We start from the raw sequence: 25,547 nt of genomic DNA on the forward strand, positions 1-25,547 counted from the left end.
CTCATGATGAACTAAACCATTTATTAACAATTACTACATCAGCAACAAACGGACATTCAATATGATTAATAGATTAATTGTTATTAGTTAAATGTGTCATAAAGCATTAATTCCCTAATGACATATTATATTAACTAATAGTGAAATTCATATGTTAATTACCACAACGGGTTCAAGCATGCCTTTAAACTTCCAGTTGTCTGCTTTAATTGATCATTAGCTACTGATTTGCATGGATATCATTATGGTGGGACTTTACTTGTTGAGGCACATGACTAACTAATTCAAAATCTATAACCACAATGACATATTACTTAACAATTAGTTAATAGTTCTGTGTCTCAACAAGTAAAGTCATAACATAATGATACCCATGCAAATCATTAGCTAATGATTAATTAAAGCAGACAACTGGAAGTTTAAAGGCATGGCTTCGACCCAATGTGCTAATTAACATATGCATTTACTTCATTAGTTAATAAAATAAGTTATTAGGTAATTAATACATTATGACACATTTAACTAAAAATAATTGATTGATTACTTAATCTTTGAATCACAGAGTGTTCATTAGTTGCTGATGCAGTAATCATTAATAAATGGTTTAGTTCATTATGAGTTATTATTTAATGCATATTTGTGCTCCCATATTGTAAAGTGTTACCAAACAATCCCTAGATATGTAGCACATAGGAGTAATATGATCTATATTTTATTGGCAAACTGATCCAGTCACTTTAACGATAAACAATGTATTTCAGAATTCATTAAGGAAGAAAGAGAGTCAGGAGAAAAGGAAGGACGGGTCAGTGGACCAGTTAATTGGAATTTTAAATAATAAAACTTTGTCTTATGAAATTTACTATGTATTTTATAAATTACACCAAAAACTAAAAGATTATATTCATCTTGGACACTTTAGGATGTTTCAGTGGTATGCATGTGCAGTATTCAGACTGAGATTTTTCACAGTTATCTCATATTATCTCAAGTGCAATGAAGTGTCATCTGTATTTTTAAAGTAACACAAAATAATCTAAAAGCCACGTTAATGCTGCTACATAAAAAATAAAAAACAAAGAAATACTGTTGTTCTCCTAGCAAAGAATTGCCAGTCAATATTTTGCTGCTAGAGGGGATATAGGGGATTCTGTATATTTGTGAATTTGTAGAACCCATAAATGAATGTTTCCAAAAATGGTTTGTGTAGATCACAGTGCCTACCTCTGTATTTTTCTTTTCTACTGTCTATATCTACAAGTACAATAATGTAGTTAAGCTGTGTGCAAATCTTTTTTTTAACTCACCAACTGGAATGAACAGATGTTAATTGATGTTACACACAATGTAATTTGTTTTGCTGTAATAAACTTTAACTGTGCCCAGTTTAACTGAAGAACACGATGCAGTTTACATTCATTGTAAAACATAAAGAAAATGAATATTGTTACCTACAGTTACTTAAGTAAAGTTGGTAGGAACACAATACATTATGTCTACCAAGACAGCAACAATACAACTGTTTTTTTTAACTGAGAAATTCAGCTTGCTGATGATCAGACGAAGCTTTTTATTGAGAACGAATGTCTCAAAATGGCCGGCGAAGAAGAAAGATATTATACAAAGAGAACTGCCAAAAAAAAAAAAAAGTTAAAAATATTCCCTTCAAACAGTAAATAATGAAAAAACTTCATTCTCATTAGTTCCCATGCATTAACTATTTATTACAGTACTAATCTTTTTGTTAATGTTAAAGAAATATAACCGTTCATTGTTAACTCGTGTTAGGTCCATTAAATTACATTAACTGATGATTTTAACATTGTATTAGTGTAACGAAAGACCAGACTGGGTTGGATCCATTTGCAGATTTTATTAAGATTGATCAAACAGGCAGGGTCAATCACCAGCAAACTGAGCAATAGAGGCAAGGCAGAGACAGAGTCGAGAAAACAGGCGGAAGGTCGAGGCAGGCAGCGAGAATCAAAAGTCCAGTAAGCAAATCCAAGTCGGGGCAGGCAGAGAACAATCAGCAACGATACACAGTCCAGGGTCAAGAGGTATAAAACAAACACGGGTAATAACGCTCAGAAATGATAGCCGGGGCAAATCAAGACTTTGCAATGAGGTGCTGTGTGTGAATGGCTTTTATGTGTGTGTGTTAATGAGATGCAGGTGTGGAGTGCATTCAGTCCCAGGTATGAGGCATGATGGGAATTGTAGTCTAAGGTGGCGTGCAACAGTTAGTGTAGTGCAAGAGTTCATGTGGTGAAGGAGTGACATCTGGTGGTGAGTTAGTGGAAGTTCATGGCCAGGATTCGTGACATAGCCCCCCCCAAAGTGGCGGCTTCCAGACTCTCCTATACAAATCAAGGAGGGCGGTGGAGCCAGGACAGGGCCGACAGAGCAGAGGCCCACCAGGGCGGAGCAGATGGCACAGGAGCCCACCAGGGCGGAGCAGTAGACGGCACAGGAGCACACCAGGGCGGAGCAGCAGACGGCACAGGAGCCCACCAGGGCGGAGCAGCAGACCACCAGCCCAGAGCAGAGGGAACTGTAAACCATGGCAGGGACCTAGAGGACATTGCGACACACAAGACAGAGAGAACATACACGGTCTCAACGACCAAGGCAGGGAACATGGGAAGTCCATTAATATTTCCTTTGGTGACAACTGAGCGGGTAACCAGTCCATGAGCAAACTCCCTAAGTAGGACTAAGAAGACAGACACATTTGGAGAAACAGAACAAGAAGATAGTTCATGAATGGTCTATATGGCCGTGACAGGGTTAACGGGATAAACATGTTGTGCATGTATGAGCCATATTCATTTTGTATTATTGTATGTAATTTTATCCTGTGCCACTAGGCGGCTGTATGTGCTTTGTGGCTTAGCTGATCTTGGATCAGCCCGGGGAGGTCATTTAACTCAGAGGAAACCCAGACACAGGTGTTGCTGATTTGGGAAGCAAACCGTTTTCGACTGTGCCTTTGTGCTGTACCCACAGACAGAAAGGGGGGTTTGTTGTTTAGGTTACATGTATTATGAGTTAAGATAATGCCGCTGTATGATATATGGAGGAAAATAAACTTGCTAGATAATAGTAATATTACTGAACTCTCCGTTTTGTTGTGTGTGAGGTCGCAAGAGCACACGTCTAAACTTAATCCGCTGCAATAGCAACCAGTACTAGACTTCGTTTAGGACTTAGTCAGTACAATTTAGGTCGAAAACTGCTTCATTTGGATAATCGTTCATCGTGAGGATGTGGACCTGTTATATTGTGGATTTAACGGTGTTCGTTTGGAAACCACGGATGTGAGGTGGGCAAGTGTTTGGAGTTGCCGATTGCTGAAAGGAGCTGCATTGGCGCGAGCTAAAGGGTCATCGGAATACCAGCATCATCACATCGGGATACCATCAAAGCCGGCCAACGCTCTATTGGGGTACGTGGTGATCAGCGCTGATGTTATGAATGGCCATGGTAATTTGTGTTTACACATTCGCGTAAAACCAATGCATTGGTAGCAAACTCGCAACCGTCTAGAAATAATTGAGCGCGTCTAGACGAGTTGTTGCACAACACAAAACTATTTTGCGGGCTTATTCAATAATAAGCCAATTCACTTTACGTGGTCATTATGGCAGAAAAGGAAAAATGCCATCTTGGCTTTGAGACTGAACTTTGTGTTGGTGTAGGGGTAAAACCTGTAACTGAAAAACGTATGGTTAAATTAACACCCAAAGCTTTGTTGGAAAAAATAAGCACTTTAGAAAAGGAAAGAAAGTCTATATTTAGTAAACTGTTGAATGTAAAAAAATATATTGCTAAATTGATGGGTGATAAAGAGCATGTAAGTGAGGTTGAAAATGAATTTAATACGTTCAATAAGTTGTGTGATGAGATAAAGCATGTACATACATCTTTATTGGGTTTATTGCCTGCTGATGAAGCAAACAAACATGAAATATGGTACCAAGCTAAAATGTTGAGTTTCAATGAGTTTTTTGTGGGTACAAATCAATGGTTGTATGACACTAAAGCTTGTTCGGATACTAAAGTGGATGATGATCATGATGATTTGCCGGGTCAAATTGAAACTCCAACTCTTGATGTCAATGCTGAAAATGGAAATGAGGTTGATACCAGCAATGGAAGAGGAGTTGCTGGTGGAAAGGATGAGGAGGATCAGATTCAACCTCAAGACAGCATTTCAAATGTGCAGTCAAGGCACCATGGCTCAAGTAGTGGATCCTCCAGTAGCAGATCCTCCACCTCTTCAGCCAGACGCAGGGCGAAGGCTGAACAGGCTGCACTCTTGGCTCGAGCTGCTGCCTTAAAGGATAAGCATGTATTGGAAGAGCAGGCGCTCATCTTGAGGAGAAAAAGGGAGCAGCTTGAGCTGGACATTGAGATAGCTGCCACTTCTGCTAAGTTAGCAGTGCTACAGGTTGGTAGCAGTGTCCATTCAAGGCAAGCTGATGGAATGGCTTCCTATATCAGGAAAGGGGCTAGATCTAAGTGCCTGCCCTCTTCTTTCAATCCACAGGCCTCCATATTTGTGCCTCTGCCTTCACAGCGACATGCATCTCTACCACTACAAAGCAATGCTTCACCATTAGCCACGCCAACTATCTTGCCAAAGCCAACTGTCATTCAAGGCGCTCAAACCCCTCAGTTACAATCAAAGACAATCTTCAATCAAAGCTTTCAACCCACTCTAGACCAACAAGTGTTTCAACCCCTGCAAAGCCAACATCAGACCGCAGGTCTCTACAATTTACTGCAACAACAGAATGACATAACAGCTCTCCTTGTCAAAATGCAAACATTACAAATGCTGCCGCGCCGAGAAATTCCAATTTATGATGGAGATCCTCTAAGGTTCAATACATTTATAAAGGCGTTTGAACACTGTGTGGAAGCAAAGACCAGCTGTAAAGGAGACTGTTTGTACTATCTTGAGCAATTTACTATGGGGCAGCCAAGGGATATTGTGCGCAGCTGCCTTCATATGACTGCAGATAAAGGATTTGATGTTGCCAAAAAATTGCTCAAGGAGCACTTTGGAAATGAGTTTAAGATCACAGAAGCCTACATGGATAAGGTCACAGGATGGCCAAGTATCAAAGCTGAGGACCCCAAAGCGCTCAAAGCTTATGGACTCTTCCTCCCTGAGTGTTCCAACGCTTTGGATGATCTTCAGTAAGATAACATAAAGATTCTAAGTCAAAAGCTTCCGTATAAACTTAGAGACAAGTGGAGAGCAAAGGCATGTGAGATACTGGAGAAAACTGGTCGAAGAGCACGATTCTCAGATATTGTGGAGTACATCGAGCACCAGGTCAGAATCACTTCAGATCCAGTCTTTGGTGACATACAGGACACTTCACCTGTTATCAAAGGAGCTATAAAAGCAAGCAAGTCACAGGTGAAACCTCAGCTGGGAAGAAACAGCTTTGCAACACAGGTGGTCATTGAGGGTGGGTATAGCAAACCAGATAGTAACAGGAAGGAAAAGGCTCAGAACAAAGTGACATCCTTTACCAAGACTGATTCTATTTCCTGTTTGTATTGTGCTGCTGGTAATCATGTTTTGGAACAATGTTTTAAACTGGGAAGAAAGACACACAGGGAGAAACTGGACTATCTAAAGGAGAAAGGTTTGTGTTTCAGTTGCCTGTGCACAGGACACTTGAGTAAGAATTGCGACAGGCGCATCATTTGCAACAAGTATAACCGAACGCACCCCAGTGTGTTGCACATAGGAGAGAAGGGAAGGCTTAGTCAAAAGGATCAGAAGGATGGTGAGCAGAAATTTACTGAGCAGTCAAATACTTCTGACAGCTGTATAGCATCCTCCGCTTGTTGTCTTATAGGAATTCTTCCCATTTTGCCTGTTAAGGTGAAGTGAAGTGAAGTGACATACTGCCAAGTATGGCGACCCATACTCGGAATTTGTGCTCTGCATTTAACCCAACCCACGTGCACACACACAGCAGTGAACACACACACACCGTGAACACACACCCGGATGTTCAAGGGCACCTCAGTCGTGGTATTGAGGGTGGAGAGAGCGCTGGACATTCACTCCCCCCACCTACAATCCCTGTCGGCCCGAGACTCGAACCCGCAACCTTTGGATTACGAGTCCAACTCTCTAACCATTAGGCCACGACTTCCCTTCACTTTCAAAGGTGAAGTGCTTAAAGGGAAACAAGGTTATTGAAACCTATGCTTTTCTGGACCCAGGGAGTACAGGAACTTTCTGCACCAGGAAGCTCATTGATAAGTTGAATATGGAAGGACGCAAATGTAAGATTCATATCCGCACCTTGGGCCATAATAACGCAGTAGAAAGCTCCGTTGTTGACGGTTTGGAAATTTCTGGATTTTCTGGTGAGTGCTTTTATCCACTTTTCAAAGTGTGTACCCAGAAAGAGATACCTGTCTCTACAGCCAACATAATCAGCGAAAGGGAGCTGAGAAAATGGCCTTATTTAGAAGATGTAAAAATTCCCCATATAAATGCTGATGTTGACCTGTTAATCGGTACAAACGCCTCCAAGTTGATGGAGCCTTGGGAGGTGATTAACAGTTGTGAAGGTGAAGGACCCTACGCGATCAGAATCCTACTGGGATGGGTAATAAATGGTCCGTTAAGGGGAAGTAGCGACTGTGGAAGTGACCACCCTTCAGTTTGTGCCAACAGAATTGCCATTGACAGAATTGAAGAACTGTTAACCAGCCAGTACAAATACGACTTCAATGAGCAAGCTTCTGCAGAACAGGAAGAAATGTCAAGGGAAGAAAAGAAGTTTGTGGAGATAATGGAAAGCTCTGCTCAGCTTCAAAACGGACACTACATGTTTCAAATGCCTTTCAAAGGGAAAGATGTTTCGATGCCGAACAACCTCGGTGTTGCCATACAACGTGTTTGTGGTCTAAAAAGGATACTTCAGAAAGACGCCAGCTTTCATGAAGAGTACAACAATTTTCTTGCTGATGTCATTAGCAATGGCTATGCCGAAGAAGTGCAGAAGCATCAGTTAGAAACGCCAACAGGGAAGGTGTGGTATATCCCGCACCATGGCGTGTACCATCCACGGAAAGGAAAGCTACGAGTTGTGTTTGACTGTGGAGCAGAGTATAAAGGGATCTCGCTCAATAGTCAGCTCTTGCAAGGATCGAACCTCACCAGCTCGTTGGTTGGAGTTCTTCAGACAGGAACAGGTGGCCATAATGGCGGATATAAAGGCTATGTTCCATCAGGTTAAGGTGGCAGAGAAACATCGGGACTACTTAAGATTTTTATGGTGGCCTCAAGGTAACCTGGAGCAAGGTCTTGTAGAGCATCGCATGACTGTCCATTTATTTGGAGCGGTTTCATCACCCAGTGTCGCCTGCCTTGCTCTTAGAAAAAACGCTGAAGACAATCAGGCCACCTTTCCAACAGAAGTGATTGAAACGGTCAACCGAAACTTCTATATGGATGACCTACTGAAGAGTCTACCCTCTGAAGAAGATGCAGTCACCATGGTTAAGAACCTTATAACCATTTGTGGCAGAGGAGGGTTTACCCTCACTCAATGGATTAGTAAAAGTCGAGAAGTGCTGCAAAGTCTCCCAGAGGATCTCAAGTCCAAGAACCTACATGAGCTTGATTTGGACAGGGATAAGCTGCCGTTGGACAGAGCTTTGGGTTTGCAGTGGTGTATCGAGACGGACACTTTAAAATTTAAGATGAAAGTTAAAGAAAAGCCGGCAACCAAGAGAGGCATGCTATCCATCATCAGTTCCGTCTACGATCCATTGGGGTTCCTGGCACCTCTATTACTCCCGGCCAAGCTGCTGTTGCAGGGGTTATGCAGGACGAAGTGTAATTGGGACGATCCAATACCTCCAGCTTTCCAGCAGAAGTGGAACAAATGGCTGATGGATCTTGAGAAGGTGGCATATTTCAGGATCCACAGATGTGTGAAGCCTGCAGGATTTGGGAGGACTGTTAGCGCCCAATTGCATCACTTCGCCGACGCGAGCGAGAACGGCTATGGTACGGCTACTTACCTGAGGATGCAGAACGTGGATGAGAGGGTTCATGTTACTTTCTTATTTGGCAAAGCCCGAGTGGCCCCCCTGAAGACTGTCACCATTCCCCGTTTAGAGCTCACCGCTGCCGTTGTTGCAGTACGAGTGGACAAGATGCTTTAATCGGAGCTCCAGTTTCCACTAAAGAAGACTTGCTTTTGGACTGATAGCACATCGGTTCTGAAGTACATAAAGAATGAGGACCGAAGATTTCAAACCTTTGTAACAAACAGGGTAACCACCATCAGGGACAACTCGGAAATTGAGCAGTGGAGATACGTTCCCACATCCCTGAACCCTGCTGACGATGCTTCACGTGGATTGAAGGCAGAAGATCTTGTAAAACAAAGATGGATAGAAGGACCGGAATTCCTATGGGAATCTGAAGAAACGTGGCCAACATTTCCTGTGGATACAAGTGTCACTGCCGACGACCCAGAAGTAAAGAGAAGTCTGACGGTCAATGCGATACTTGTTGATACCAACGCCACATCGCAACTGATGACCCATTTCTCTGATTGGCAAAGATTTAAAGTTGCAGTTTCTGTGGCTCATTAAGCTGAAAGGAACTCTGCTCAAACTGAAAGAAAAAAGAAAAGAGTTGAAGCATGTAAACACCAGTGCTATTGGAGCAGCAAGGTTGGATGTGCAAAAGGAGATGCAAGCTTTCTCAACATCGCTTGGAAATCAGAAGGTGACGCTGGAAGATCTCTTGGAGGCTGAGACCTCCATAATCGCTTTTTGCCAGCAAGAGAGATTCCTTATTGAATTTACTGCACTAACTTCTGGCAAGCCACAAGTGCCGAGAAGTAGCAGCATCCTTAAATAGGATCCGGTTCTAGATGGAGGACTTCTACGAGTTGGGGGACGGCTGAAAAAGGCAGCAATCCCTGAGGACATTAAACACCCCCTCATCTTATCAAAGGACCAAAATATTTCCGATCTTATCCTCCGTCATGTCCATTTACAGCTTGGACATGGAGGTAGAAATCATGTTCTTTCCGCTACAAGGAGAAAATACTGGATCACAAGTAGACCTACTGCAGTGAGGAAGATTATATCAAGATGTCTCATTTGTAAGCTCCATTGTGGAAAAACTGGTGAGCAAGAAATGGCAGACTTCCTGATCTATCGCCGTTTACTAACGTTGGTGTAGATTACTTTGGGCCAGTTGATGTGAAAAGAGGGCGTAGCATTGTGAAAAGATATGGAGTAGTATTCACTTGCATGGCAAGCAGGGCCGTGAACCTGAAAGTGGCCTATTCTCTTGACACAGATTCGTGCATCAACGCTTTACGAAGGTTCATCTGTCGAAGAGGACAAGTCTCGCACTTGAGATCTGACAATGGGACCAACTTTGTGGGTGCAGAAAAGGAGCTGCGAGAAGCCTTAGCCTTTTTAAATCATGACCGCATTGAAAGAGCCTTGTCTAAGAAGGGAATTAAGTGGAGCTTTAACCCTCCAGCTGGGTCACATCACGGTGGTGCATGGGAGCGCATGATACGGATGATCAGGAAAATCTTGTGCTCTGTGCTCCGTCAGCAAACCTTGGATGACGAAGGGTTGCATACCGTGCTCTGTGAGGCTGAAGCTATGCTTAACGATCGCCCCATCACAGGACTGTCAGAGGATCCCAATGATCTTAAGGCGTTGACGCCAAATCACCTGCTACTCCTCAAAGGAAAACCAGTTCTTCCACCAGGACTGTTTGATAAAAGGGATATTTACGCAAGAAGAAGGTGGAAACAAACTCAATACATCTCGGATCTCTTTTGGAAAAGGTGGATCCGCGAATACTTACCACTTTTACAGGAGCGTCAAAAATGGAACCAGGAAAAGAGGAATTTTGTTCCTGGAGACCTGGTCATGGTTGCAGACTCCACAGCACCATGTGGGTCATGGATGCTAGGAAGAGTCCTGGAAACCTTCCCTGATAAGAGAGGTCTGGTATGTGTGGTTCGTTTGAAGACCAAGACAAACATCATTGAACGACCCATAACTAAAATATGCTTGCTTAATGAAGCTAAAGAGTAATTGGTTCCCATTTTATATGGGCTATATTTTCAGTATTTATGGCTCTTTTGAATTTGGTGTAATTGCTCTGGCAGACGCAAGTAGGGGCTGGAGTGTATGAGCCATATTCATTTTGTATTATTGTATGTAATTTTATCCTGTGCCACTAGGCGGCTGTATGTGCTTTGTGGCTTAGCTGATCTTGGATCAGCCCGGGGAGGTCATTTAACTCAGAGGAAACCCAGACACAGGTGTTGCTGATTTGGGAAGCAAACAGTTTTCGACTGTGCCTTTGTGCTGTACCCACAGACAGAAAGGGGGGTTTGTTGTTTAGGTTACATGTATTATGAGTTAAGATATTGTCGCTGTATGATATATGGAGGAAAATAAACTTGCTAGATAATAGTAACATTACTGAACTCTCCGTTTTGTTGTGTGAGAGGTCGCAAGAGCACACGTCTAAACTTAATCCGCTGCAATAGCAACCAGTACTAGACTTCGTTTAGGACTTAGTCAGTACAGTGCATTTACAGTTTCTGGGCTCTCTACTGGACTAACGGGGCAGATAATGTGGAAGAGTTCTGTTAATCAAAATACAAATTAATCATATGTAATCAATGTGAACATAGCCATTTATGTATCAAGTTGTGCTACTATTATAAAATTGTATCTGCCTGCATGTGTAGAGGTCTGCAGAACAATGGAATGTGCAGACGTATGGTGTAAGGTAAAGCTGCACATCCTGTTGTGACATGATAGGGCCTCTTCCTTTTTTGTAACAGAAATTGGGGCCTATTATCTGCTTTAGGAAAGAGATGGAGACTGTTTCCTAACAACAATAATGGTATAGGAAATGTATAGAACACGCCTTATGGCAAAAACTGTATTTAAGCAGGAACGAACATAGGTTCAGGAGATTTCGCTGCAGCGTCTCTCGGTTTTATTGTCTCTGATAATAAAATCTAAATTCTGGCATCAAAACCCCAAGGCTTCAAGAGTGATTCTTCAGAGAAGGTGGAAGACACGACAAATTGGCGTCACGAACAGGATGGAAAGGAGCAGAGGGTGAAAGACCGCGTTAGGCTTACTTGACGAACAACACAAATTAAGTGGCCAATAAAAAGGTAGGCAGTTTATGCTTATATAATTAGTTTTTGTTGTTTGCCAGTTTTCCCTTGGTGGTAAGAACTCTTAAAAATTGCTCTTCCAAATTTAAAGAACAAAAAGAAAGAAAGGGGGGGTTTGATTCCAGAATAAATAATTGCATGCACAGATCTGTTTTACAGTTAAGAGGGCCTTTGATGGATAGCAGTGAATTAGGGCAGATTGTGCATGCAAAAATCTGTGTTTACTGTCAAGAGGGCCTTTGATGGATGACGTAAACGTTAAGCAGATAAACATTGCATGCAATGGTCTGTGTTTATTGTTAAGTGGGCCTTTGATGGATAACATTAAACGTTAAGCAGATAAAGTATAGGAATGTGCGCAAAGTCCTACGGATACCGCTCTATATGTAATAAAATATATAGAGGTCTGTACGGGTAGGCAAAAATTCCTGCAGGATTCTACTTTTTTATTGTGTTGAGGAAGTGTATCAGTGAAAGAGGAAGTATCTGACAGGTCGCTCAGGAAGAGTGTAAGTGTAGTCTGTTTTAATGTATGTCATTGTCTGTGTCTGTCTGAGTGTATTTGTGACTATAAGTGTGGCTGTATGAGGAAATAAGCTCTGAATTTGGTGGACAAAAGCCGTGCACCCCTCCTGGACCATCACGTGAGTGGTCAGGCAGCAGAGATGGGCGTGGCTGGTGTTACACTTGGGAAGAGTGAATGAGTGTATGAGCACTAAATAACAAAAAAAAAGGGACAAAGGATGATTTTATGAGCCTTAAATAATAAAGGGACTTGTATAAATGTTGCATATAAAAGATGTTCCGAGCTGTGGACTTTGCAGATTATTGAAATAATAATAGATTAATTAAAATAAGATATACATTTATTAAATGACGTGTCTTAATAGATGAATAAAAATATTGCACGTGCTTAAAACTTTATATCTGATATCTGAAGACGTCTAAAATTTGTATCTTGTTATCCCTGGGAGACAGTGTGAAAGTGAATCTATTACAGAGTTTCAAAGATTTGGGTTTGAGTTAACTAAAGATAACTTGTGCAGTGAAATGTTGAATGAGAGCAAGATTGGGTGACCAAGTTTACAGAAATTTAGATTCAAAAGCTATAGGACATTTTACAGTAAAAATGGAACTTGTTGATTAAATAATAAAATAAAATAAAATAAAATGAATTATTTTGTTGATTGGGAAAATATATTCACCATTACTAGATTATTCTGAACCATATATGCAATTATAGAAGAAAGATTATGATTGAAGTCTTTTAGTTTTACCATACGCATGTCATGCTGTTGTAGAAGGAAGGATTTTTTTTGTTTTATTGTAGTATACTTAGATAATAAAGGTAGCTGCTTTCTGCATTATGCAGAAAAAAAAACTGCTTGCTGTTTTTCTGCAATTAAGAACTTGCTTGACTTAAATAGAATAAGGGAACTGCTTTTTTTAACCAGATGAAACTTTTTTAATTTATTTTTATTTAACCTTTTTATTAAGAGACCATTGAAAAAGATTGTTGAAAAGTGAAAATTAGATAAAGAGCAGATTGCACAGACACAATTTGGTCAGAGTTTACAAAGGTTTAATTTGATTAATGCAGTCTCTGAGTGTTAAAAATTTCAGATGGCTTCTGGAACAAAGCCTTGACAAAAGGAAGCAAAGAACTGGAGTATATCTAACAATGCAGCGAAGAAGCATAGACTCAGCTGCAGAGAGAAGAAGAGTGAGGGGCTGATGGATTGTCAACTCATCTCCTGAAAGAGGAAGGCACACATCAACATGGAGAAAGGCTGACTTAAAGCAGGAAAAGGTGAATCTTTCACTTGAGACTTTTCTAAAGGTAATAAGAACAACCTGCAATGCAAAGCTGGCAGGATCAATCAAAAGCCAGACTGAGGAGAGGCAGAGAGCAACGGAGACCATACACCACAACAATAGGCCTTTGAGTGCCATCACTGACTGACGAGCCAGTGCAACAGCTAAACAGCTTCAACAGACTGATATAAACAGAAGGACTTCCATCCCTTCCCTTTGTGTGCACAGGTGCTGCATATTTATTTGATCACTATAGAGACTGTTTCAAAGTTAGTTATTTTATTAACTGTATTAATCTTGATTATTCACTGGTCTCACAGCAGTTCTCTGAATTCTGTATTTTAACTAACATTCTCAATCTGCTTTTCAGTAGGTACCAGTCCAGCCTTATGTCTTAAAGAAAAAGGAATTATGACAGACAGAAGTGGGTGCTTGACTCACCAGTCAGATAAAAATGGAGCTGGATTTGGCATAGTGAGGGCTATCTCATTAACCAACTAAGGGGGAAATGCATAACTGAATATTGAAAACAATACTGAACTCTTTGGGGAAAAGAAAAATCAACAACAACAACAAATTTTAAGTAAAAAAAAGGGTAGACAAAATGTCTAATAGGAAAAATATAGCTGATAAAATAAAAATACTGGTCACTCCATTTTGTTTAATTGTAATGGTTTTAGGGCTAGATTGTATTTATTAGTTTTTCTAATTATTTTATTCAAAGTTCCAAAATCATTCAATCACATACTGTATGCTGTCATCACTGGGGATAATAAGATAGAAATGTTGATGGCCATGGATCCTAGATTGTACAGAGATCTCCAATCCTCTTCTCAAAGTAGCTCATGAGCAATAACAAAAAGTATGTGACTAAACTTTAAATTACACACACAAGTGACATTTGAGAAATTACCATTGACTCTCTCAATTGCACAAAGCAGACAAATATGCTAAACAAATTAATCTATTAGATTTTTGTTAAAGGAAAAAGAATTGGTTTTATACTACGGTGCAGGGGCGTAGATTACGCGGGGGACGCGGGGGATGTGTCCCCCCCACTTTTTATAAAAAGTAAATTCGTCCCCCGCACTTTTTCATTGGACAGTTGTGTTCTCGACATGTTGAGGTTTTAATGGAGCAATGTATATAAATGCAGAATTTAAAATTCAAAAAGACAAGATAATTTATAAATGACGTTTACGTTTCCATGGCAATCAGTCACTCAGTTTGTCACGTCACGACATGCCATCAGGCTCGCGCCCGCGGTCCCGCGCTGTATCCATCATTCATTTAAAGGTCGAAATGAGTTCAAAGCGACACAAAACTCTTCAATCCTTTTTTACGAAGAAGTCAAGCAGCGTAAGTTGTCATGTGGGATCCGAATAGTGTTGCACGTTGTTCAGTGACTCTGCCTATTGCTCTTGCCGAACAATTAGCAAGTTTTGATGTTCATTATATGCATAAATAAAAAGCTGCCTGGACAAACATGCACTTATTTATTTTCAGTGTAATTTTCCGTAACGTCTTTTATTTTAACACGTATGTATGTTATCAGAACCCTTCAAATAAGAATAAAGATAATGTTGAACTGAGATTTTACAGCGTTTGCAGCATTGTGACACTCTGCCAATTCTACATGATGTATTTCAATCAAGTCTGCAAGCACTGATCTGATACAGGACCGATCTTCATTTAGGGCTGCTCTGTCATTATTGCACTAATTTGACGTGTTTGTGTTGTCAAGAATGAACAAGAAACAGTCAGCCTAGGTTTAGTTTGTTAGAACAGAATCAGGACAACAAACAAGAAAAAAAAACTTAACAGGTGAGAAGAACTGATAGAGTGGCTTTTAACACCTGGCAGTTTTTACATTGTATAAAATCTATTAATACACAAGCGTTTGTAGGATTATATTTGGACCAATCATAGAAAATAATTAGTCAAATATAGAAAAATAAAAAATAACATTAGTATGATGAACAACTTCTCAGCTATCATTTTTAACTACAGTAGGTAATTATTAGCTTGTATGTTGGTTGTTTATTAGTACTTAAGCACATATTAATTCTGTATTCTTCATGACCATATTCTGCATCCCATAATTATACCTAATACCTAAACTTAACAACTACAACGACTACTTTACACGCTATTAATAAGCAGTAAATGAAGAGTTTATTGAAGTAAAAGTCATAGTTGAATGTGTGAATAGTGAATGTGTTCCCCATTCTAAAGTGTTAAAAAATAATTTAGGATACAAATGATTGGTTATTGTCCAGCAGTACTTAATGTGTTATTTTCTTCTGTATGTCACTATTCTCTGTATGTACATGTTTCAAACACTGCTTTATTTGCTGTAGACAGAGGCAGAAGTGAATTCACAGATGAGCATGAATGAGGCAGAGAGTTTCAGTGAGGCTTCAGAGGTAAAGATTATTTACAGCATTGTCTATGATAAGATATTTCTTTTAACAGAGATTAATCAGACTAATGTATAATAGAACAGAACAGAATAAAGAAGTATGTGAATGTGCAAGTATCCATTACTGTGTGCCATGTACTGTACATACAACACAAAATACAATCTGAAATATGTAAACAATAGTACCCTTATGAGGACATCTTTGTAACTTATACTCAAAAAGGTGCACATTAGTACCTTAGAATACCAAAATAAAAATCTTGAATCTAATGTACAACTATGAAACTTTTTGGAGTAAATAAGTTACAAAGATGTCCTTTTAAGGGTACTGTCCCAGTGACAAGCTGTTGTATTTCTTTCTTTTTCGTTTTTCTCTCTTTCCTTCTGTTTTATAATCATATATAATAATATAATCATAAAGCATATTAAGCAAAAAAGGTATGATTAAAAATAAAACCTGTCAATTAGACAAGGGTTAACTGAAAAAAAAAAAACAGGTATAACCCTAGACATTCCGTCCCCCCCACTTTTGAAATGATGGCTACGCCCCTGCTACGGTGTTAAATTAAACTTTATGGTGACTGATGTTGTCCAAATGCATTTGACATTCAGAAACTATGTGGAATGCTACCAGGTCTAAGCTCAGTAGAGTGTAACAAAAATAGTTTGTTTTATCCTATTGAGAATACATGGCATTTCACAGCTAAAACCATTCAGGTCACAATCAGATGACATCAAGGAAAAAAACATGTTTTTGGCCAAAAAGGGGGGTGTGAAAGAGTGTGAATGATGGCGTTGGGGAGTGAATGAAGGTGTCTGACGAGACACTGAGGCAAATCAATTATTTTGCCAAAACAGCTGTATGCAAATTTTAATATGTGGGCCCACAGGGCAAATTATGCCCAGTACAATAGTGACCATGGATGAATTTGGTTAAGTTTCCTGGTCAGGACCAGGCAAGCTTGCTCTGTCCACCCCACATCTAACTTTCTTTTCACTTTCACTTTTCAGCATATCATGATGGAGCTGATTCTGTGTCAAAAGTATAAAATATTATCTTTCTGATTGTTAACATAAATAAAGTGGGTTGAGTGTTTTCCAGGTCAAAATGCCTATGCTACTGAGCAAGATAGGCCCAGGAAATTATCTAATGATATAATAGAACTCAGTTTATGAAACAAAAAGATACATGAATTAGTAAATTGTTGAGACTAAATTTGAAAAATAATAAGGATACAAATAACTGAGTAAAACCAAATTCTTTATTATATTATAAGAAATGGGTATTAGTCCTATACTCAGTATATTGACAGAACTGGGTTTGTGAGAGCTCAAAAAAGAGGCCAGGACAGCCCTCAACCCACATGAAGTTTCCACAGGTCACACCAAACAAGACGACTGGCCAGATGAGCAAATGAGCATGCTTGATATCACTAACAAAAAATGTGAAGGTTTCCATTTACAGATTACAGCAATTCTGTCAAGGCCAGGGAATGGTTTGCTCCACCAATAAGAACCAGTGAGTGTGCAGTGATGGTCTTGAGGGAGAATCTTGCATTGATCAGCAAAATGGTTGCAAAGTGACACCTGTGTCTACATCTCTCACCTTAAAATACACCAACTAGCTTCAACAACCCCACACAGCATGAAGTGAGGGGTGAAGGGCGTGCTAGTAACGACCCTCCCTTGCCAACGAGGGAAAGACCATTGCAACGACTCGCAGAGAGTCACCCTGATGAAGATGGAATTATTGATGGGAGATGGCTAATAAGATAAAATACTTTGAGCAGATGTGGGCCAACAAATGGAAAAGAAGAAGTGGAAAGAAAAGGAAACGACAAGCAGACAACTCAGGAAACAGTGACAAGAAGAGACCAGTGACACAAGATGAAGGGCAAACTGATGAAAGAGATAAGCAAGGATCTCACATTCTTTTGTCAGAGAAGCAGAAAATACAAAAGATACCTGATGATCAACACATGCCTAATGCATCTAATTCTACAAGCTCAGGCCGTAGACAACAGCACCCAGACTTGCCTAGAATTGACTTTTAAACCCTCATTTGTATCTGGCATTGGCTTTTACGTAATACAAAATGAATAAGAATTGGAAGAGAAGCAAACAATATCTAGATAAAATAGACACATTGTAGATAATAATCATAATATCAGTTTTAAAAAATTAGCAATTCAAATGTTATACTGTATACGAAAAGGTAGAAGAAAATAACTGGTATAAAATGGTAAATTACACAAAAACAAAAAAGGGGGTGGGGGCTGCTTAGTTTGCTTTGAAGCAAATATATAGTCTTATATATTGTACCAATACTCATACACAGTTCAAGGTGTAGAATAGAATGGTTTAAGAGACAGAGGTTCTCAAACTATTCCATTCCACGAACCACCTGAACAAGTATAGGCTAATCTATTTGAAGACCCACCAAAATATTTGAGATCAAAAAACAAATGACATTACGGTAAGCTTAAATTTAATTAAAAGTTTATGATGGCAGAAATTAATTATTTAAGAAAAATATTATACCATTTTACTTTATAGTACAACTGTAAATTTTCACTAAATACTATTTATGTTTTAATTTCTTCATTTAAAGATGAGTATATGAAATGTAATCCGTGCTGAGAGTGTTGCTCATCACGGTGTTAAGCGCAGATAATGCTCATATGATCCGTCCGTGTGTGTAGGGGAGAGCAGAGCACAGCCCAACACTTTTTATTTTAGCAAAGCAAAAGAAGCAAAGCAGAACTATCTAAAACAGTTTGGAGATTGAAATATTTGTGAAATAATTGTAAATATTTTAAATAGGCCTAAACAAACCAAGATGACAAATTTATTTCAGCCAGAAATTAGATTTTGAATGATTAAATAAATGTTCAGCGATATCTTCAAAAGATGTTTTAACTTTGGAACATTTTTCTCTAGCCTAGTAATGAGATAGCAAGGAAATAATAGGAAATGTTTCTAAATTTTGTTATGCTAGCGTGTGGAAATATTTAAATCTTGTAGTGTTACAATTAACCCCACATTTGTGCCCCACTCACCTCGTACAGTGAAATGCTTTTTACATACCATTTCTTTATTGGGAGGCAGACAAATTCATATGAAAGAACGAAAACAACTTACTCTTTATATGGAGTGAGTGAGTTTCTTCTCATTAATAGCCTAATGCGGACTGGGCCTCTTAATAGTGAACCATCGCTCTGAGACCCTCGCTGTTGTTATAACTAGTGAATGCTCGCACTTCAAAACATACAATGTGTGTTTTAAATCGCGGCTTTTGCGATTCGAAAATCGCACTAAGCAAAATCGCAATTCATAATTAATGTTGGTGTATCATGCAGCCCTAGACTGAACTGAGTATGTGTGTGCATATAATTGAAACGCAAATTTAGCTACAGTGACTTTGAGCAACCCACCTTGTCCCACTCTGCGACTCACAGTTTGAAAACCCTTCTAAAATCTAAAATCTAAAAATCGAGTGAAATGGGATTAGATGTAATAAAACTGGGAGGTAAATGCTTAAAAGACAGGCAGATAAATAAATATCTTTAGAAACTGTACCCAAAAAAAAGGCATTATGCCCATACTTGCCCATGCTACATCTACAAAAAACTACAGAGAAGCAATTGAATTACAATGCATACGTACCCGTAAATCAGGGGTTTTCAACCTTTTAGGACATGCGCCCCCCCAAGTTTGTCTAATTTCACACTGATGAGGCCTTATACTGTAACTTCTAGAAGAGCAATTGGATGCAAAAAGCAGAATGACAGAGCAAAATAGAATAGCTTTATATTATTTGTTAACTGAAAAACGAAAAGTATGTGTTTTGTTTGAGGAACAATGCAGTACTTATATCCCAAATAATATTGCTCCAAAAGGAGCTTTTAGTGAAGTAATAATCAAATTAAAAACCCTAAGGTTAAACTTAAAGCAAATGCTGGGACAGATCATAAAATGTGGGATTGGTTTGAACTAAAGTTAGGAGCATGAGGAGCATGGTTAGCTAAATTAGGAATGTTTTTAGGAGTTGCAGTATTAATAGGAGGATTACTGTTTTGTTGTGTGCTTCCTATACTGAGGTCACTAGTTGTCAAAGCCACAGCTAGGCAAATGGAAATGCTAAGATGTTAAGATGATGAGAAATTGAAGTTGAAGATGAACCAAAATGCACAACACCAGGACTGGCCTTATACACCCAACTGGAAGTCACAAACATTGTCAAATGATAGAGATTTTAGTACCTCAACAGAGGACGAAGAAGAAGTGTAAAGATGAACCATAGCCTGGGTGTAAGTGCTAGCCTAACCTCTGCCCAAGGGTGGCCCTCTACGAGTGTCTGGGCTAAAGATCAACTATGCTATTTTTGTGTGATGTTATATGGTTGATGTTTTGAATTTTTATTTCTGTTGTATACATAACTGTGACAACCACAGGCAAGCGTTGAACCAATTGCACGCTCATGCTTATAACATTAGTTTATCTTAAATGAGGGATTAGGGAGACAGGATCTTTTACTCCTTCCTAGTCAATTGTGGGGGAGAGGTTTGGTCCTGCTGCTCCACCAGAGTACTGTTGCATAATCTAGTTATTGGTGATAAAACTGTGTGACTTCATTTGGTCACTAGGTAGTAATAACTGATGAGACTGAATTATGAACCTGCACTCTGGGAAAGACAAATAAAGGTGAGACTTAGTGAGTCTCAAAGGGGGGCATGTGGAAGAGTTCTGTTAATCAAAATACAAATTAATCATATGTAATCAACGTGAACATCGCCATTTATGTATCAAGTTGTGCTACTATTATAAAATTGTATCTGCCTGCATGTGTAGAGGTCTGCAGAACAATGGAATGTGCAGACGTATGGTGTAAGGTAAAGCTGCACATCCTGTTGTGACATGATAGGGCCTCTTCCTTTTTTGTAACAGAAATTGGGGCCTATTATCTGCTTTAGGAAAGAGATGGAGACTGTTTCCTAACAACAATAATGGTATAGGAAATGTATAGAACACGCCTTATGGCAAAAACTGTATTTAAGCAGGAACGAACATAGGTTCAGGAGATTTCGCTGCAGCGTCTCTCGGTTTTATTGTCTCTGATAATAAAATCTAAATTCTGGCATCAAAACCCCAAGGCTTCAAGAGTGATTCTTCAGAGAAGGTGGAAGACACGACAATAACAGGTCTCTTGTTAGGAACTGGACAGACAAGTGGTTCTACATTAGACTCATTAGGGGAAATGGGACAGACAGACAATTCAAAAACTGATTCATAGCTTGGGCAGATTGGCAGATTGACAGTTCATGATCAGGCAGAATGACAGAAACGGGCAAGACAGAGAGTTCAAAATAAGCATTCAAGGCTGATTCAGAACAGGACGAGAGTTCGGAGATTGGACTATCAGCCAGCCCAGGGCAGGACAAAAGTTTATATGTGGCCTCTGTGGTCAGTCTGGGACAAAGCAAGAGTTCACGAGCGGCCTCCATAGCCGTGACAGGGCAGGGCGAGAATTCACAGACGGCCTCCTTAGCCGTGACAGGACAGGGCGAGAGCTCACAGACGGCCTCCATAGCCGTGACAGGGCAGGACAGGAGTTCAGTGACAGCCCTTTTGGCAGAACAAGTACAGTGCTCATTTACGGTTCCTTTGACCATGACATGACGGGTTGGAAGTGTTTTGTTGGGCGCCACCACCATACAAGGAGCTGAAGCAAGCACCCCTGCTTCAAAAGGTTCTGCAGCATGCGTCGCCACCTCTGGAGAAACTGCAGCAGGCACCATCGCTTCGGGCAACACAGCAACGAGCCCCACTACCTCCGGAGATTCTGCAGCAACAGCCGCCACCTCTGGAGACCTCATAGTGGTCGCCGCTGTCTCTGGGAGTTCTGTGGTGGTGTACGTGGCCCAAACACACCAAGAGCGATCCCCATCATGGGAAGCACTTCGGACAAGAGAGTTAGTTCAGGAACAGGAGGGATAGATTGAGTGGATTTGGGGATACCAGTTGAAGAGATTCTGGAAGATCAGCGGAGATGTGACTTGACTTGTTATGATCAACGATGACTTGGCTTGAATCATGAAGATTAGCTGTGACTTGGTTTGGCTCTTTAACCTCAGCTGTGATTTGTCTTGGTTCTTTAACATCGACTGTGACTTGAATGAACTCATGACTGGCAGCAATGACATGACGGGGTGTTGTTGTGGCCGCCATTTTGTGAGTGTGCTCCAGCACAGCTGTTATCACACTAGTGAGTGCGGTATTGCGTTCCTCCACGACACCCACTGTGAATGCTGAACCAACAGTCCACAGAACATAATCCAGAAAATGACTCAGCGACAAACGAGGGCCCTCACGAATCACTTTAGATTTCAACGGCTGGTTAAGACCATCACAAATAAAGTCTATTAACACACAGTCTGGTAATTCTGAGCCATTAGCCAGAGCCAAATATTCCACAATGTAACGCTCAAGTGATCTTGTACCCTGCTTGAAGGCTGGTAACAAGATCGCTGCATCCATACCTGACCCATGTCCGTTGAAAAAAGCTGCTGGATCCTTGTTTGGCGAAGTCTTCTGTAACGAAAGACCAGACTGGGTTGGATCCATTTACAGATTTTATTAAGATTGATCAAACAGGCAGGGTCAATCACCAGCAAGCTGAGCAATAGAGGCAAGGCAGAGACAGAGTCGAGAAAACAGGCGGAAGGTCGAGGCAGGCAGCGAGAATCAAAAGTCCTGTAAGCAAATCCAAGTCGGGGCAGACAGAGAACAATCAGCAACGATACACAGTCCAGGGTCGAGAGGTATAAAACAAACACGGGTATTAACGCTCAGAAATGATAGCCGGGGCAAATCAAGACTTTGCAATGAGGTGCTGTGTGTGAATGGCTTTTATGTGTGCGTATTAATGAGATGCAGGTGTGGAGTGCATTCAGTCCCAGGTATGAGGCATGATGGGAATTGTAGTTTAAGGTGGCGTGCAACAGTTAGTGTAGTGCAAGAGTTCATGTGGTGAGCGAGTGACATCTGGTCGTGAGTTAGTGGAAGTTCATGGCCAGGATTCGTGACAATTAGTAAGTGCTGAAATTAACATTGATTAAGATTATTAAATGCTTTATAGTATTTTTTATTGTTAGTTTGTATTAATTGCAGTTTCAATGCAGCTTTTAAAATAATAATAATAATAATAATAAATGAATAAAAATAAAATAAATAAAATGAATAAATAAATAAATACAACGTATACTTTTTAACCACAAATGCTTGTGTCAGCAGATATACAAGGGACATGGAGGTAAGTGAAAACAACAGTAGGTTTATTGAACAAGAGCAGGTGAAAGTAAGCAAGGCAAAGAGTCCAGGTGAGTAAACGGGTAATGACGATGTAAAAGACGATCTGACGCTGAAATGTGATGCTTTTGAAGATTGAACCCCTAATTCCCACAGTTGAGAGCTTTCAGTTTTTCAGAGAGAAAATGGTTGGAGTCTCAAGGATGAGGAGGATCGGTCTTTATTGGCCTCTGCTGGTTATTCTATCAAAGCAGACTGAGCTGTCAAAAGATGTGTGGAATATTACAGTGATTTTCTATCCTGTTCCTGGGGACCTGTGGTGTCTGAATGATCATAAAGAGGCGTCCATAAATAATGAGACTTTTTTAATTTCCAAAAGTGAGGACACTCCAAACACAGCTTTTTTCACTCATACGGAAGAGCGCATAATTACAATAACCATAATACCACAACCCCCCCCATTTTGGTTCAAATAGTACTGTTAAACATTGTACAACACACAAATAGAAAGGAACTCACTCTTTGTAAAATGCTAGGAAGTAAGACGAAGTTATTCTCCTAATAACAACTTGGAACAAAATACCCACGTTGGATGGGTTAAATGCAGAGCACAAATTCCAAGTGTGGGTCACCATACTTGGCCGTATGTCACTTCACTTCACTTCACTTCACTTCACTTCACTTCAAGTACTAGCACAAATAAACATAGGCCTGCAGCACAAATATAGAAATTAAATGATGATTTAGGTTTTTATGTTTGTAGATGTTCGGGTACAGAAATTGAAAAATCACATATTAAATAACATTTGCATATTCTTCTCTCTTTGTTGCACCTTGATTTTTCACAGCCATTTGAAATTAGAGGCAGCCACTGCATTTTAATCATGAATTGATCATAAAAAATAATTATAAAAATAAAACATGTGGAAGGTTTGATTTATATTAGACTGTATAATTTCAAAATCTGAAGCAAAAACAGAATGACCCGACTTTAGCTTTGTGAAATTATGTCACATAAAAGATCTGCATGTATGACACAGAAACAGCAGGCGGCTGAATGAGACGCAATTTCACTCTCTGCCAGCAGGCGGCGCTTATATAACAACTCCTCGGTTACCACGACTGTGCCTGCGTCCCTATGTGTATCCATAGGCGTAATTTACGGGTGGGACATGTCCCAACCACTTTTTACCAGGCTCGATATTGTCCCCACCACTTTTAAAAAGTAACTGAAAAATACATTGCGTAAGGTAGGCTATGTATTAAAGGAAAAGCACCATCTACAAATCGTCACTCTTCATAATCTAATTCATTAATTTAACAATGTTTTCCGCCGGTCAGAAGCTTTTCAACGTCCTCAAAGATGAATATTAAGTCTCGTTGTGAAACTATCGCGAGATACGTGATATGCGTCATGGGATATGTAGTTTCCTTATAATTAGTCTACAGATCCTGTACCTCTTTTAAAATTTATTTGTAGTCTACAGTTAATACTGTATTTTAGTCTTACTCTTACCTCTACATTTCTGCTCCCTGTTCTTGTTCTTTGTCAGTAGGCACATTTGTCTGATTCTGGTGAAAAAATTACTAGTTCAACCCAGGATCTAAATGTTTACATTTGCAATCATAAGCAATATTGGCATTTGTCCATCATTGAAGGCTGAATAATAGTTAAAGCACTTTTAGGCAACAGGACAATTCTATGTTATGACTTTAGTTCATAGTCCTTTAATTCAGTTTTGTATTAAATCACAGCGCGCTCCAGTGGCCGCTAGAAAACATGATTAGCGACAGTATGTCTATATTCACGGACGTTAAATATAAAATGTTTTCGTGTTAAGCAAAGTAACTTACTGTGCGTGGCTGCTTCACTAAAAAGCTTCTTATATCACTTCCACACTTTCTTTTGGACATTTTGTTGATGTTTTAACATTTATGCTATAGATAGCAACATTTACCGTTAACTAGCCTTTACATGTGATGTGGGGTGGGGGAGGAAAAAATAGAGCTTTTATAAAAGCGTCATAAAAAAAGATTTGTCAAAACAATTTAATTTATTTAATTATTTAATTAATAAAGGTAGTTTAACCATTCTAAACACATAAACTCTCACTCATGTTTTATACAAGGTTTTGCGTAGTTCAGGATTGGTTAAATTATTTGATTGGATGAGGAAAATTTTGTGGGCTTGTCTTGACTCTTGACGTAATGTTGATTCTTCCATGTTCAGCGCGTGCATTGATCACACCTGCTTTTAGCAAGTTGTCCTGGTGGTATTAAGAGAACATATGCAAGTAATTCAAAGTAGAATGAATCGTAATACACACACACACACACAATTGTGCAATTAATGAATACGCTGCAGCTGAGCTGACCATGAAATGGTAAGTTCACTATATTTATCTTGCGTATTTTGATTGATATTAGCTACCCTGGATGTGTTGTGATAAGCAAAACGTAACATTCACATTGTGAATGTTACGTTTTGCTTATTTGAATGTTTATAGACATATTTGTGAATGTGATGCATGTGTACATCAATGTGAAAATTAAGTGCATTTCCAACTCTGAACTCAGTCCCCAAGTAAATTCGTTTATTAAATAAACAAATAGCAAAACGAGTTGTGCGGTGTCCCCACCACTTTTCAAAGCAAAGTTACGCCACTGATAATAGCCATCCTAAATTTTATGTGATAGTAGTAATTTTCAATATTTAGGGCAGATAGGATGGATAGTATGCAGGGTGTGTCTGGGACACTTGGTTCCTCACT

The 25,547-nt window shown here is 39.7% G+C and overlaps 1 protein-coding gene across 1 annotated transcript in view; it reads right to left on the reverse strand.

Annotated features, from left to right (window-relative positions):
• LOC306885634 (uncharacterized protein) overlaps window positions 1-25,547 on the reverse strand; it is a 431,626-nt gene that overhangs the window by 333,950 nt on the left and 72,129 nt on the right. The gene's annotated exons all lie outside the window — the stretch shown is intronic.

The sequence above is a fragment of the Barbus barbus genome (genome assembly GCF_936440315.1).
Source record: "Barbus barbus genome assembly, chromosome: 19".
Lineage (NCBI taxonomy): Eukaryota > Metazoa > Chordata > Actinopteri > Cypriniformes > Cyprinidae > Barbus > Barbus barbus.